The following is a 16,735-nucleotide window of genomic DNA, read 5'->3' on the forward strand; positions in this document are numbered from 1 at the left end:
ACTATCGTTTAGATCCAAACTATCTCTGTTATGGTGTTATTTATTCGAAAGCCATGGAAGCAAATTACAGGATCATTCTGTGATTGACAGTCCAGGGAAATGAAGAGCAGCTTGAGTGCGGCACAGACCCAAGGATCCAGGACACCAAGGCCCCGGCCTCAGCAGCATGTTTCACACATGCTCAGGGCACCCATACACTGCACAGGGCCTGAGCCAGGAAGGGTCCTCAGACACTCACCCGCACACACGCCTCTCCAACCCGACCTCAGAGCTCCTCCTTCCAGCCAGGAGATCACTGCAGGCTTCATTCCAGTGTGCCCTGCCCCAACAGAGACAGAGGCATGGATAAGTCACAGGGAAAAGGTGACAGGTAAATGCCCATGTTTTCCTGATATAAGTGGGCATATATCTGAAAAGCATGAACAGAATGTCCATTTCCAAAATTCCACATATTTCTAGTTATTCGAGAGTTATGACCCAAGAAAATATCACAAATACTCTAGACCTGGCCTTGTGTATGGCCGGCAGGGGGTTGATTAGCACAGTATGTTTTTGTTTTTTGTCTTGTTTTGGGTCTCACCTGGCAATGATCAGGGCAGACTCCTGACTCTGTATTCAGAAATCACTGCTGCTGGTGCTCGGGGATGACATGGGTTGCCGGGAATTTAACCCACGTGCGCCGCTTGCAAGAAAATCACTTTCCTCCCTGTACTGTCTCTCTAGGCCCAGCAGCACATGGGGTTTCCTAAGGCCCCTCATAAACTTTTCACGGATTTCAGTAAAACTAAGTGCATAATAAATCTGGAAATGACCAAGGGTGACAAGAGACCCTTATTTTTTAAGGTAAAAATGTATCCAGAAAGAGAGCACAGCAGGAGTTTCTCACGGACAATCCAGTTGCGATACCCGATATCTCCTAGGGTCCCTCATGCCAGCCAGGAGCGATCCCTGAGTGCAGAGTCCAGAAGCAAAACCTAAGTCTTGCTGAAGTCTCACAAGAACCATTAGAAGTAAATCAAAGCACTGAAATAGGGCTGCGTCTAATGAGTTGAGAGACGAGATATCAAATACCCTGTGGTGTGAAAGAGATAGTACAGCAGATAAGACAGAAGCGCTGCACACACATGTGGGTTTGATCCCAGGCAGCCCATATGATCTTGGAGCAAGTCCAGGTGTGGATCCTGAATACAAAGGCAGGAATAATCCCTAATCCCTAAGGAAAAAAGAAAATGAAAAAACCGTCTGACTTGAGTGACTGGTGCAAAAGTACGGGGGATGAGGCACCGACAGTTTAACTTGCCAAGAGGTTTCAATATACGGTTCCAAATGGCCCCTGAACACTCTTAGGTGTCATCCTTTAGCACAGAGCCAAGAGAACTGTGGACTGTGCCCCCCAAACAAAGGAAACAGCAAAACCAATTAAAGACACACAATTTTGTGTAGTACACAAAGTAAATTGTTGCACCAATGGATGGAAGTATTTAAAGGGACCTGAGTGATAACTGGGCAGATAGGGATCTTCCCATGGAGACAGTCGAAAACGGTTGATCTGAATCACCCCATACGGTCTGGCTACCCCACAAGAGTAATTCCTGAAGACAAAGCTGAGAGTAAGCCCTGAGTATCCACAGGTGAACCCTAAAAAAAACGAGGGAGGGAAGAGCTACTGCACGCCAGTCACAGAGCTACTGTTGGACACACAGCTGCCGCCCAACCCCAGGGAGCCAAGCGGGTCTGTTCAGACATGGTTGGCTCCACACTGCTCTCACCGACAGCCTGCAGATTCTGGTAGGTCTCCAGCATCACGTCCCTGTAGAGCTTCCGCTGAGAGGCCTCCAGGCATGACCATTCCTCTGGGGTGAAGTTCACAGCCACATCATGGAAGGTCACTGCGTACTGAGTCAGCACACGAAGAGGGTGGGAGTCAGAGTCTATCTTAGCCTCATTCCCACTACTCTGAGGCCAGGTCCCAGGGTCCTATATTGTCGCTGGGCCTCTCCACTTCGAATGAACCAGCCTCCATGCTCACGCATGACTGACGGGCCCCAAAAATCACATAAGGGAACTGGATCTGCTAAAGTGGGAGGACATTATACAGAAGGTTCTTGGATGTATCTGCCTTTCCTGGTAACCACCGGCCAATTCGAGCACCACTGGTCCAGTGAGCACTGTAGAGAGGATCACCTGAACACAGACTTGTACGATCCAAAAGACTATCCCTGGGTGTAGCAAAAAACACTGCACGCTCACCGCTGCAACCTCACAGCTCATGACCACTAGGATTTAGAACTCGACAGTCCGTATAGACAACTACTCAGAGCAGTGCATGGCATGTGTGCCTGTAGGAACTCACTGCACTGTACCGCCCCAAATCCCGCTCAAATAAGGTAGAAGTTTCTTGACCCCAACATCTCTACTGGCCGCAGAGATCCTTGGCTCTTTCTCCTTGGGATCAGCGCATGCCCAGAAATCCACACACAAGATTATGTGAACGTAAGACTATATGACCGAGCAGGTAGTCTCTCTAAAGTAGGAAGGACAAAACAGGAGAAAAGCAAGTCTGGGTGCCCAAGTCACTGTAGTTGCCAGGGCGCAAACGGGGCCAGCACACCCCAGGGTGCTTTGAGGCCAGTCAGTTGTGAATCCAGAGCACAGAGTCAAGAGGACAGCTGATGACAAAAACAATGCAAAAGAAGCTGAAGCAGCAGGTTGGCGTAACAGGACAGCTGTTCCAGGGACAGCATGTAGGACTGGCGGTCCCCAACATCCCATATGGTCCACAAGCACTGCCAGGGGCAATGCCAGAGTGTAGCACAAGAAATGATTGCAAGAATCCTTGCTCTGCCACCCCAAAGAAAACAGAAAAACCAAGATGAAACCTTTGGACCTCCAGCATCCCACTGGTCACCTAGACCTTTCAGGAATGAACATTGAGCACTGAGATTTGAGTACTCCTCATGCACCACTGGGTCGCCCCCAAGGCTAAATAAAACAAAATAAACATACACAAAAGCAGCTTCAAACAGCAGAATGGGACGGTCTGATCGGAAGTCTCATCTTGGAATCCGTCCAAAAGAAACTCAAAACAGATGGTCCAGGAAGCCTGGGCACTCCTGGTACTACCTCATGTCATTCTATCCCTCTACTCCTACCTGGGGACAGTTTATCAGAAGCCGCGTCACCATCTTCTCCTGTCATTGTTGTTCTGAGGATCAGCAGGAGGCTCCGTGCAAAAACCTGGACAAGTAGGAACATTGAGCACCAGACAGGAGCACCTCCTCCCACTCCTGAGCTCAGACCAGCCACACCCTCGGGCACAGCCTCACAATTCTGCCACTGGGAGACAATGGCAGAAGCTCCTGTCTCCGCTGGGGATGCAAATTTTGTTAGCATCTGTGCTGCACTTTTAGGAGAGGAGCCTGGGCCCAGGATACAGGGGAAGAAAAGACAGCCTTCTCTGATCCCCAGATTCCTCTCTGGCTCCCACAGGAAAGTCCCTGTAGGCCTTTTCAGGGGCCGACTCTCAACCCAGGAGCTCCCGAATACTAGCGCCCCCCTGCAGCTGGCAGCAGTGCTGCCCCGTGGCAACCGTAGCCTGGAATGTGGCTACACCATCTGACTTAGAGTGAACAAATCTTCGACGCTCTCTTGCAGGGTAGACAAGGACATGCACCTGGGCACTCTGTTCTGGGGACCTCAGTATTTACCACAATGGCAGGTGTCGTCTGCTCAGGGTGAGATGAAGAGTCAGGGGTGCTTTGCAGCTTGATGTGAGGGACCTGAAATTCATGAACCAGAAAAAGATACACTGGTATTGCGGTTAGAAGGCAATAATGTGAACTGGGTGCTAGACTAGATGAACCAACCAATCCTCTGTATCAGATATGGCCCCCAGCAGCACCAGGGATAACACCTGAGCTTAGAGACTCGAGTAACTCATGAGCATCTCCGCATATGTGCTCTCTCTCCCCTTAAAATATAAAGAAGCAAAAATAGCCCCCGAAATACATTTTCATTGGCAAACCTCTGCCACCTGCAGGCCCCCTTCCCCCCCATATACCCTGCATGATCGCGGCTATCACAGCAGAAAATGAAGATGACCAGCAACAGGTCTCCTGCCATTAGGTGGAGGGGCTGAAGCTCTGCACCTCAAATCTGGGGATTCTACAGAAGCGAGCTTAGGGCCGATGGTTCAAACATGGGACTGCTGGGACGATTGGAATAGCCAAGCCCTCGGATGATTCCCGCATTCAGCCACTGTTGCCCCATCCCGGAGCTGGAGACAATCGTGGGAAAAGAGTCACGCCAGAATCACGAACTCACAACTGTCACACCTGAACCCTGAGACAGCCCCCACTGCACCCCAAAGCTCTGTGTCGCCCTGAAACCTCCATCACACCTCACGATCCACCTGGATGTTGGCAAACAAGTGAAAAACCAGTGCAAAAGTGCCCCCAAGTTGGCTCGGCTGCTCGGCTCAGAGTGTGGAAACGGGAAGGCGAAGCGTGCTCACAGGAGGCTGCTCGAATCCTGCAACTAAATCCTTCTTCAGAGTCCCCCTTCCAGGATGGGGAGCAAATTTACTTGTCCTTTGCCAAGTGAGCAACAGCCCCAGTGTCTGAGTGAGGGATGGAAAATGAACCATGACATTTATGACATCACTTGTGACATCACTTCCGTTTCCATTAGGTACCTTAAAGAGCCAGAGTCTAGGCACGGAGAACCTTTTTGCCACCCAGGTGAATCTGTGCTGCAAGGGGGATGGACTCGAATAAAGGAGTGGAGATGCAAATGCTGGACTGGTCGGTCACACACTGGGGGACTGGGGGTAAGGAGAAGTCGCCTGATCCTGCATTGTCACCTAACATCGGACCAATGATATCTAAACACACAATGTTACCCTGACTCTTCTCAAATGATCTTTGAGCTCAGAGACAAGAGTAAACACTGAGCACTGTAGGCTGTGGTGAAAAATATAACAAGAAAAAAGGCAAATTCTACCGAAGGGGGGGGGGAATGATGTACAAAGACAAATTCGAGAATGAAACATTGAAAGAGTCGAATTTCTGGTCCTTAAAAATCCCCTATTCTTGGGGCTGGAGAGACAGCACAGCGGGTAGGGCATATGCCTTGCACACGGCCAACCTGGGTTCGATTCCCAGCATCCCATATCGTCTCCTGAGCATTGCCAGGAGTAACTCCTGAGTGCAAAGCCAGGAGTAATCCCTGTGCATCGCCAAGTGTGACCCAAAAAAGAAAAAATAATCCCATATTTTTGATCTATCCGTGCTACAGAAAGTCACAGTTTCTCCTGAATCCCTGTTGTTCTTTCACCATTGTGCATATATATGTGTATATATAAGTGTGATTTTGTTTGATTTTTGTTTCGAGGCCACAACCGGCAGATTCAGGGCTTACTCCTAGCTCTACACGCAGGAATCACTCTGGTACAGACCATATGGGATGCAGGGCATAGAACCTGGGTCGATTGCTTGGATGGTTCCTTACCCACAGTACTATGGCTCCGGGTCTAAGTAAACGTGCTCCTAGCACACCCAGTGGGATTCCTGAGCAAATGTCCTTACTCCAGGAAAACCAAAACTTTCTTGCTTAAAAAAAAAACAAAATCCTTTACCCTGGTTGGATTCTAGTTCTAAACAATTTAGGTTTAACATTGGTTCATCATTTCTCCTCTGCTACAAGGAGCTGAGGATTACTGAGTAACACCCATCCCAATCACACCCATTTCCTTAGTATTCATCTTTAATTTCCTGTGCTCTGCTTCCCCTATACATTATTCACCCATTTTCCCTAATCACAACCTGTGAATTGTAAAGTCAGATTCTCCAGAGATCTCTGGATTTTGCATTTGTAAATAAAATGTTGACTTTCTCTTTCCTTTATATCCTCTACAGTTTACTTTAGAAAAATATCATTTTTTGCTCCTGAGCAAGGACCAGTGCAGTCCCAAGTTGGGAAGATTGTGCTGGGAGGATTGGGATGGCCATGCCCCCAGCCCTCAGCTTTGTCTAGACAAAGGAAGGCAATATTATGCTTTTGTAACCAGAGTTAATTAACTGCAGATACTATATACTCCTGGGCATTGCCATGTTTATGAGACTAAAGCCTCAGCTGCCCTTTGTTCTTAGCACCCCAAAAGCAAGAGACTGAATGGACCCAGGAGAGCTGTGAGCTACCCAGGCATCAAAAAGAGACAGGTAAGAAGGGTGACTGATCATTTACGCAGATAAACATTTGGCAGAGTAAATTCTCATGGGGAGATTTACCCAAGGAGACACTCTGTCTCCCAGGGACATCTACGTTGCTTTTATCTTTTCCTCTAGTTGTATAAGTTATCAACACTTGTAGTTGTTTGGATAAACACAGTAAGAGACAAATATCCCAACACTTATTTCTCTGGGCTTTGACAGCAAATAAGGCTTTTTTTTTCCTTTTTGCTTTTTTGGGTCACACCCGGTGATACAAGGGGATACTCCTGGCTCTGCGCTCAGGAGTTACTCCTGGCATTGCTCAAGGGACCATATGGGTTGCTGGGAATCGAACCCAGGTTGGCCGTGTGCAAGCCAAACACCCTACCTGCTGTGCTATCTCTCCAGCCCCCAGAGCAAATAAGGCTTTTAACACTTACTTCTCTGGGCTCTGAGAGCAAGCAAGGCTTTTACTGTAAATCCCAGACTAAGTCTTCAGGCCAGTTCACCTTGTCCTTCCCCATGGGGATCCTGTCTCTAATGTTGTAACTCTTTGCACCAAGACCATGCACACGTGCTTTCTAGAATGTTCCATTTCGAAGCTGGGGTAGTTTTCCCACTTGCCCCAGGTTCATACAAGTTCCACGGCAGAACCTCCCTTTTGGGGTGTTAGGAACTACAGTAACTGAAGCCCGAGTCAAGTAATTATGACCAAGCAATTATGCCCAGGAGTAGATATACTTGAGTCCATCTACTCCGAAATACTAGGAGTATAAGCATTGATGGTCTTTCTGTGTTTAACCAAAGAACAGTGCGGTAGAGTGAAAAAATAAAAATGCTATAGGGGAAACAGGAAAGCAGGTACAAATCCACAGCCACTTCAACTACAAAGCAGTACAAATACAAAGTTGAGAATAACCAGAAAGTTATGGTATATAAGTAATCAAGACTGGCCTGGGGAATTGAGACAACGCGAAGAAAAATACAAAGGAAATGTTAAAGATAAACTTTAACTAAATCAGGGATGTTAGCAAGGACATGATAAGCTTCTCTGGGAGGAGCAAAAGGGGCAATTCACAGATGAAGCCTAAGACACTTTGGGTTAATATCCAGCAGATCACCAACAGCCTGGCCCGTTTCCTTCTTTGATCCTCTGTTACCCTTCACCGGCCAGGGTGGGGAGACCAATCTTAGCCACCAAAGGCATGCACCGCATGTCCAGACATTATTTGAACACAACTCTCAGTGCAATAGCCGGGTTTTGCCTAATCAGGGAGAGATGAAGAGTTGGGGTGCAATTTTCAAATTGGTATTAGGATACAGAAATTCTACGTTAGACAAAACAACAATGTGTAGTCAGAGATATTAAGCTGGGAGGTGCGCTTCCCATGCTGAGCCTGATTGATATTCAGCATCTCACATGAAACCTAAAGAACTTAAAATAAAAAGAATTCCAGAGTGCTGCTCCTTAAGGAAGTCCCGAGATTACATATTTTTGCCCAAATACAACTAAAAATAGCCCCAAAGTAAATTTTCAGTTGCAAATCGCAACCACCCCTAGAGCCCCACCCAAGGGATGGTCTGGAAATCAAGGCTACTAATGAATAGTGACTGAGGGCTACAGTGTCATTTGCCATCAGGGAGCTGCCCCTCAAAAATCAACAGTCCTTTTATAGTTTTGGAGGCACCACCGGCGATATGGACGAGAAACTTCTAACTGCACTCAGGCACCCGTCCTGGTCGAGCTTGGGGATCGATCTTGGGTGGGCCAGATGCAAAGCAAACGCCCTAACCGTTGTGCTATCTCTCAGGTCCTCTAAGTGAACCTGCAGCTTCTACAGCAGTGAGGTTGGGGTCAAAGCGTCCAAGACAGGGCCCAGCGCAGTCCCGAGCTGGGAGGGTAGGGACGGCCCAGCGCCCACCTGCTACCATCCCACGGCGGAGCTGCAGGGGATCCCCAGAATCACGCACTCACACCCGCAACCCCTGCGCCCCAGCACAGCCCCCACTGCACTCACCAAAGCTCCGAGTCCCCCACAAAACCCCGCCGGGCGGCAGGAACCAGGAACCGCGTGGATATCAGTTGAAAACGCTTAAAAGTGTCCTTAGAGCTGGCTTGGCTCCACCCCTCAGTGCAGAAACTGGGAGGCGCGGTGCAGGGTGCTCACGGGAGGCCGCTAGTGTCCCGCCACGAAACCGGCCTTCACAGACCCCTTCCACGACGGACAGACAGCGTCTTCTCTCTTCACCTGCTTAACAAATGGAGGCCTGATCCAGCATCTTGCATGCAAACGTGTAAATGCCCTGCTGTGACGTCACTTCCGCTTCTGCAAGCAGCCTTAAAGGGCCAGACACCAGCTGCGCAGAGAACAACTAGGAAAATGCAGGTAAATGTGTAAGACTGGTTGGCTGGAGCGAGAGCACAGTGGATAGGGTGTTTGCCTTGTACGCAGCTGACTCAGGTTCAATCATCTGGATTCTATATGGTCCCATTTTGATGTAAAAGAGATTGTTAGGATTTTACTGCTTACAAAGTGTAAGTTTCAAAACATTTACCCTCAATGTTTGTGTAAATCAAATGGAAAACTGAATACAATGAGTGCAGATATGCTACAGCGAATGAAGTGCTTCCTTGCATGTGGCTCTACCTAGACACAAACTATGGACAGCACTGCGGGATGTGACTCCCAGAACATAACACAGAAGGGTCTGAAGAATAGAGGTTTGGCTGTCTATACAACGTCAAAAAAGGCGAACCACAGCATCCTGGTTGATCTATGCCATGATCTATGCAAAGCAGGGCCTCTAAGCCAAGTCAGAGTCACAGCCAAGAATGAAACCATGGTGAGTCGTGACAGTACCCAGCAAAATGCAATGTTTGTACCTATTTACTTCTTATTTAATTCCTTCCACCTTGCCTTATCACTAAGAACCATTATTTAATAGTTAACATACTGGGAAGTCCACATGCCAGGACATTGTCATAACCATGGTGCAGGGGATAATCAGCAAGTACCTTTCACTTACGGTACTAGTATCACAGGAAGCTTTCACATATAACAGGATTATTTCCTTCCTTACTGTACTTTTGTAATTATCCCCCACCTACTTGTTGAAACTAAAATTGTTTTACCTAAGGGCCCTGTTCTGACTCCGGCCATTGTTATCGTGGAAGTGATTGATCCAAGATAACTTTTATATTTACTAAAGCTTGAGGGAACATGAAAGCTTTCATATATTCCTTACCTACAGGATTTCCTCCAGGATTGTCTTTAAAGTTGCAGGTGAGAATAATTCACTTTCCACGTTCTTACATAAATATATATATTCTTACATATATAAATATGTATATTTATATATAGCTTCTCTCCAGTGTGAATTCTCCTATGCATAAGGCCCGAGGAGCCAGGAAAGTCCTTCCCACACTCCTGACAGATGTAATTTTTCACTGCAAAATGAATTTTCACATGCGCAGTAAGGGCTGGAGACAAACTGAACACCTTTCCACATTCCTTACACTTATGAGATTTCTCTCCACTGTGAATTTTCATGTTCAGCAAGCTATGCCAATTGCATCAAAATCTTCCTGCAGTCATTTCATATATAAGGCCTCAATCCAGGATAAATTTTTCTCACACAGAAAAGCTTGAGGATTGAGTAAAAATCTTCCCACACCCCTACATATGTCTTCTTCGAGAATGAATTTTCCTATGTTTAATAAGGAGTTAGGGGAAAGTGAAGGCTTTGCAAAAGTCATAACAAACATAAGGCTTTTCTCCTATATGAAAATTTCAGTGTCAAAAAAGGATTGTGAAATGAGCAAAGGCCTTGCCACACTCCTTACATATATACGTGGATTCACTGCAATGTGCGTTTTCTTATGGACAAAAAAGTTTGAATAGTAAGTGAAGACCTTCCCACAGTAGTGACATGAATAGTGTTTCATTCACCTATATGAACATTCCTATGCTCAGAAAGACCTGAGATGAAAGGCCTTTCCACCAACCTCACATATATAAGGGTTTTCTACAAAACAGAATTTATGAAAACTAAGACTTCAGGAAGAAGCAAAGGCCTTCCTACATTGCTCCCAAATATAAGTTATCTCTCCAGTGTCCCAGTGTGAGTTTTTCTGTGTACTAAGGCTTGTGGAATAAGCAAAGACTTTAACTCTGTATATGCATATGGTTTCTTTCCAGTGTGACTTTTTCTGTGCATACTAAGGTGTATGAGTCAGAGAAAGGCCACAGCACATTCCTTACATGCATACGGACTCTCCAGTATGAAATCTCCTATGTATAAGGTATGAGGATCCATCAAAGGCCTTCCCACATTCCTTAAACAGTTTCTCTCCTGTGTGGATGTTCACATAGTCCCACCGGGATCATGCTGGACTCAAAAGTTTGTCCACAGTGCTTACATTTCTGGGAATTCTGTCCAATATGGGCTTCAATGGGAAAGTGATGGTGCTGAGGACATGGGAAGAGTGATCTTCTGATCACCCTCAGAACACATCCCAACTGTCTCGGCATCCCTGTGGGGATGAGGGCCAAATTGCTCACTTTATCACACTGTGCAGGAAGAGACATTCCACCAGGTCTGGCTACTGCCATGTAGAAGAACAGAGGATTGCACTCATTAGTCTATGCCATGAGAGTTTTCATGTCAAATTAAATTAAGCTCTGTAGGTAGGTAGCTGGTAGGGTACGGGACAATGAGTTTCTTGGGGAAATAATAAATCCAGATGGGGATGAAAGCAGTGACTCCGAAGCCAACCCTGGGGATTCAGAGAGGAACTGGCTTAGTAGAAACGCAGAGAGCTGGAGACATGGACGAGGAACAAAGGCTGGTAAGATCATCAGAGAGCAAGGTCTGGCCAACGCTCTACCCCTTGACAACACGCGAGCAGTGGACTCTCAGCTTCAAAGAAAACCCCAGGAGGCAGTTTCAGAAACATGATTTCAAACTGAGAGTATCACGCTAGTACAGTGTGCTGCATGCAGTCAATCTAGGTACAATGTCCAGAATTCCAAAGGGTTCCCTGAGCACGATCTGACTAATAGATGGATGGAATTTTCCTTTATCCAATTGTAAATGTTTCCTTTTTTACCTCTATTATTAGTAAAATAACATGGGTGTTATCCAGGAATGTGACCATCCTTGTGAGAAATCACAGGTAAACGGAATGGTCTCCTGGGATGTGGAGAGCTTGGGACCTGACCCATATTCCCACTTATAAAAGATTTCATCAAGGCGCCCCTTCTATCCTTTAAAACAACATTCTGTGCACAGTTATATGTATCTAAACTCTCCAACTGAGACCAGAGCAACTGTAGATCTGGGTAGGGTGTTGCTTGCACATGGCCAACCTAGGTTCAATCCCCAGGATCCTGTAGTTTCCAGGAACACCATCAGAAATAATATCTGAGTGCAGAGCCAAGAGAAACCATTGAGGATCACCAGGTATTGTAGTATAATAGTGGTCTGCCATTGTTCCCTGGAAGGTGAGATCTTATGTTTCTTGATTGCCCATAACCTTTCAATTACTTTTGTCAACTGATCAGACTTTGACTTGTAAATATTGTCTTTCTCTTCTCCTTAATGTCTTTTGCATGGTTAGCTATTTCAGAGCAATTGCTTTTTGTATGGATACAGGAAGACAGTTACAAAGAAAAGCCTGAGCTTGAGAGTTGGTCTCCAGATAATATTACCTCCTGAACATCTGCTTTCTTGACTGAAGCCTCAGCTGCCCTTACTTCCTCAATCTCATAAAGAAGGGTCCGATGAGGAACTAGATGGACCCAGGGCAAGTGGTGAGCTAGCTACGCTGGGATCGAAATGGGCCTGGACAAAGTACCATAATGCTTATCTATAAGACCTGGTCATGGACAAATTTTGTCACGAATCAAAAAGTAATAACTAGACTTGGACGCTGCTGGGATTGGGAGTGATTGATCCGGCCTGAGTCTGAATCTGTGGTGAGAAGTCCCCAGGAGAGTCACCAACAAGTCTAAAAGTGTCTATTACTATGTTTATACAGAATGGTAATCATTAGGACTAAATATGTCAATTAAGTTGCTGGTCGAAGGAGAGGAGTAACACACCTTTAGGGCTGCTTTTTCTTCATGGGCTGCAGGTAATGGGGAAGTCTAGAAAATCATTTTTCATTGCGCTTCCCGTGGGGAGGCGTGGATTGTGGTCGTGGTGAGAGAAGAAAAAGAGCAGCTTCAGGGAGACAGGGGGAATGAAGGAGACTGAGAAAAGAGATGGTCCTCCTCCACCCAGATCCCCTATCTTCCAGTATTTAGGCGTTACATCCACCAACTGCCTCCGGTGCTGTGTAATCCCATCAACGGCCAAGACCCAGAGACTATAAAACCCTGCTCCTGAAAGAAAACACGCAGTCTCCTGCCTCCGTGTCTGGCTTTCTCACTGGTGCCTTTTTTTTTCTTTTTTTATTAGTGAAGAACCATGAGGTACAGTTATAGGCTTACAAATTTTGTGCTTGGGTTTCAGTTATACAATGATCAAGTGCCCATCCCTCCACCAGTGCCCGTCATCCATCCCCGTGCCTTTTGGAGGAGGGTGTGTTGAGTTTCCCTCCCAACCCCGAGCAGAGCCCTGGCAGCTCACGACCTCTGGTTCGAGACACAGCCATGCTTAAGACCACTCTCCACAAGTTCGGACGAGCCTCACGCATGAAGGAACCGGCAGAGGAACCCAGGTGTGCAGGACCTGGGGCTGAGATCTCCAAGCTGCTCGTATTGGGACTGGGCCTCCTCCACCCAGATCTCCCATCTTCCAGTATGTAGGCGTTACACCCACCAACTGTCCCCGGTGCCGTGTAATCCCATCAATGGCCAAGACCCAAAGACTATATATGCTTATCTATAAGAGCCCGGTTATCCCCCTTTTTGATTCATGACAGAATTTCATTTCATGTATGTGTGTGTGTTTGTGTATGTGTGTATATCTAAATCTATATGTATACTTAATTTGTTCACTAGTCAACCTCCACCAACCAGTTTTGTAGAATGCAGGTTTGGATTTGGGCGCTACAGTTGCCAGAACTTTGACCTTACCTGAGTGGTGCTTGGGGAATCCTGCGTTTTACAGGAGACTACCATGGCAGACTGCTTGCAAGGACAGGTCCTGCATTCCTGGCCTATCTCTGACTGCAGGAATTCAAATTCTATATAAATAATGTGAACTTTGTGAGAAAGATACAGGCAGGGGGCAGGGATGAGGCCCAGCTGGTAGATAGAGGGCAGGGCAGGGTTGCTGGTACCTGGGGCCTCCTGGTGCAAACCTGAGCCAGAAGTACAGGCTACAATTTCAAAGGTCTGCAGCGGTCTGGAAGAGCTGAGAGTGAGTGACAGGGCACTTGCATGAACGCAAAAGACTTAACTTCAGGACTTGAATTGCCAAGGAATGATCCCGGAGCACTGCTGGGTTTGGCAAAATCCCGCATAGCCAATCCTCCTCCTGCCCAAATAAAGGCAATGAGGAGTTACCTGACAACAGAAGATGTGTGAAATCTAGTAATATATTCTGAACGCTCAGACCTCTGGATTTGTTGTTTTGTTTTGGGACCACATCCAGAAATGCTCAGAGCTTACAGGCCAGGTTTTCAGACTATGATTTTACTCCTATGGTTATGTGATTTTAAAAAAGAAAAAGAGGATGAAATATTATACTTGGATCCAGAGTGATAGTACAGTTGGCAGGGCATATGTTCGATCCCTGGCATCACATACAGTACCCCAAGCACTGCCAGGAGTGATTCCTGAGTGCCAAGCTAGAAATAACACCTGAGCATTACCGCTGTGTTCCAAAAAGAAAAAAGAAAAAAGAAAATTAAATTTAACCCAAATGAGATTTTAAAGTCCATAATTTCGCTAAGAGCCTCCAACTCCAACTCCATCATTTTCCCCTAACAGCCATCTGTTGAAAGGGCTCTAGAAATTTCACATGTAAGAACTTTCCATGAAGGCATAAACAGGAGAGAGCACACCAGACTGAAGCAGATGCCAGCCACCTGGAAGGCCAGAAGGCCTTCCCTTGTATCCAGTGTCCACTAGTCCCCTGAGCACAGAGCAGGATACAGACCTCAAGTACTACCAGGTGTGGCCCCAAATCTCACCTCATCTTCTCCCCAGGTAGTGAGATACCCCCAAGGAGAGGAGCTCAGAGGGCTGAGCACCTGATTTACCTTTGGGGGACATGGCATGGCTCCCCCTGCATCTCAGACACACAGACACAATAGGGGGAGAGTCTCTGACTATCTCCAAGTTTGTAGCAAATGAAGCGGGTGAGGGGGAGAGGGAAAGACAGGAGAAACACTCCAACTCCAAAAAGATGCATAAAAATTTCTCATGTGTCAAGACAAATTCTGAAGTGGGAGGGTTGGAGTCATACCTAGTGATGCTCAGGGGACAATATCACCTAGTGATGTTGTGCCAGGGATAACTCTGGTAACCACAAGAAAGACAAATGCCCTCCTGGCTGTACTACTGCCCCAGCCCCTAAGAGTGAGACATTTAGAACCTATTGCAGCTGGTCCCTGGAAAACCCCTTTCTTCAAGTACTCACTTCAACAGCAGGGCACACTCCTGGTCTTGGAGAGATGGACAGTGGAGATGCTTGGAATCTGGACAGGTGAGGCAGAAATTCTTTTTTTCTGAGGAAATATAATCACATAGGGTTAGCAAAGCTAATAAGTTGGTAGGGTGCTTTTATTTCAAGCAGCTAAGCTGGGGTCAATATGCAACAGGACATAGGCTCACTCACTCCAGCACTGCTAAAAATGATGCATGAACTCAGAACCAAGAGTAACCCTTGAGCACTGAGTGTTGCTGTGCCCAAAAAAAGTATAATGAATCAAGTAATGAAGACATTTCTGGGGCCGGAACGATGGTACAGCAGGTAGGGAATTTGCCTTCCATGCGGCCAACCTGGGTTCGATTCCCAAAGTCCCATATAGTCTCCCAGTATTGCCAGGAGTGATTCTTGAATGCAAAGCCTGAGTAAACCCTGAGCATCGCTGGGTGTGACCCTAAAAATCTAAAAAAGAGAAATTTCTGTGGAAAGAGTTTGGAGACACAGTATAGCAGGTGAGGTGCTTGTCTTGCACTCGGACAAATCAAGTTTGAATCCTGGCATCCCATATGGTGCCCTGAACCCCGCCAGGAGTGATCCCTGAGTGCAAAGGTAGGAGAAGTAACTGAGTCTTGCAGTTGTATTTCCTACAGACTAAATAATTATTTCATTAAACGAATAAAGTTGTGGTGGCCAATAGTGATCCTAAATTGCATTATTAGAGGGGTTAGGGCACACTCTGGAAGTGCCCAAGCTACTTCCTGCTAAGATTGCATATTTGGCTGCAAGACCCACTGTAGCACCACCCTGATGCACCCCTCCAGACCGCAACCTGAGTTGGCTTAAAGTTCCACACCTTGGGGCCTGAGTGACAGCATAGACAAATGAGCATTTCTTTTGAAGGTGGCCAACGTGGGTTTAATTCTGGCCATCGCTTATGGTTCCTAGCACCACTAGGAGTGCTTGCTGAATTTAGAACCAGGAGTAACCATAATGCCTCACTTGGTGTGACCCAAAATGCAAAATAAATTAAAAAAAGAAAAAGAAGCTCCCCACCTCCCTGAACTCCCAGAACCCACTGAATGCACAAGGACCAGTGAAAATCATAGACTCTGCCAAATGCTTTTAAGCCCCAAGCATATGAAGAATGTGCCCAGTCCCACCCCCCATCCAGACCTGACACCCCCAAGAACGACAGGACAGAGGGTAGGGTATTTTTTCCTTCATGCTGCTGACCCAGATATGGGGTACTCTGAGCAACCCCAGGAGTGACCCCAGAGCACAGCCAGGTGGGGCTCAACACCCCCCCACGAGGAAAAAGAATGCGCCCCCAGGTCCCTTTGATGAGGGAATCCCACGCTTTAGCACTACTCCACAATCAGCCTAAGGAATGAAAGGGGGCCAGTAACGGGATGTCCTGGGGACACTGCTGGGATGATCCACCCACCCCTGTGACTGACCAGGTGCTGGTCGTCGCCCTGAAACTAAATTAACACTGAGGTGCCCTCACCCGCCCCATCAGATCTGGGGGAGACTGAGGCTCCCTCTACCTCTGACTCTTTCTCCTTTGTGAGGGGCCCGAGCAACGGGTCAGCAGGGAGGGCGCTGGCCCCGCATCCCGACACCCCAAAGGGTCCTCGGATCCCCAGGGAAAGAGTCCTGAGCGCCACCGGGTAAGGGGCTAAAAAACATAAAAAAATTAAAACAACTTTTGTTTCCACTTTTCTTCATTCGGTTATTGTCCTTGTTTCTGGAGCTTTCAGAATGAAATTAGCGCATCAGATTCATTTTTCTCCTCGAACACGTGCTTCCTCTACACACCCACCTTTTTGGGGGGCGCTGGGGGGCTTTGGTCAGGGGTTACTCCCGGCTCTGGGCTCACTACAGGCCGTGATCCGACGCTGTGAGGCGCCAGGATCGAACCCGGC

The sequence above is a fragment of the Sorex fumeus genome, unplaced genomic scaffold (assembly GCF_029834395.1).
Source record: "Sorex fumeus unplaced genomic scaffold, SorFum_2.1 ptg000019l, whole genome shotgun sequence".
Lineage (NCBI taxonomy): Eukaryota > Metazoa > Chordata > Mammalia > Eulipotyphla > Soricidae > Sorex > Sorex fumeus.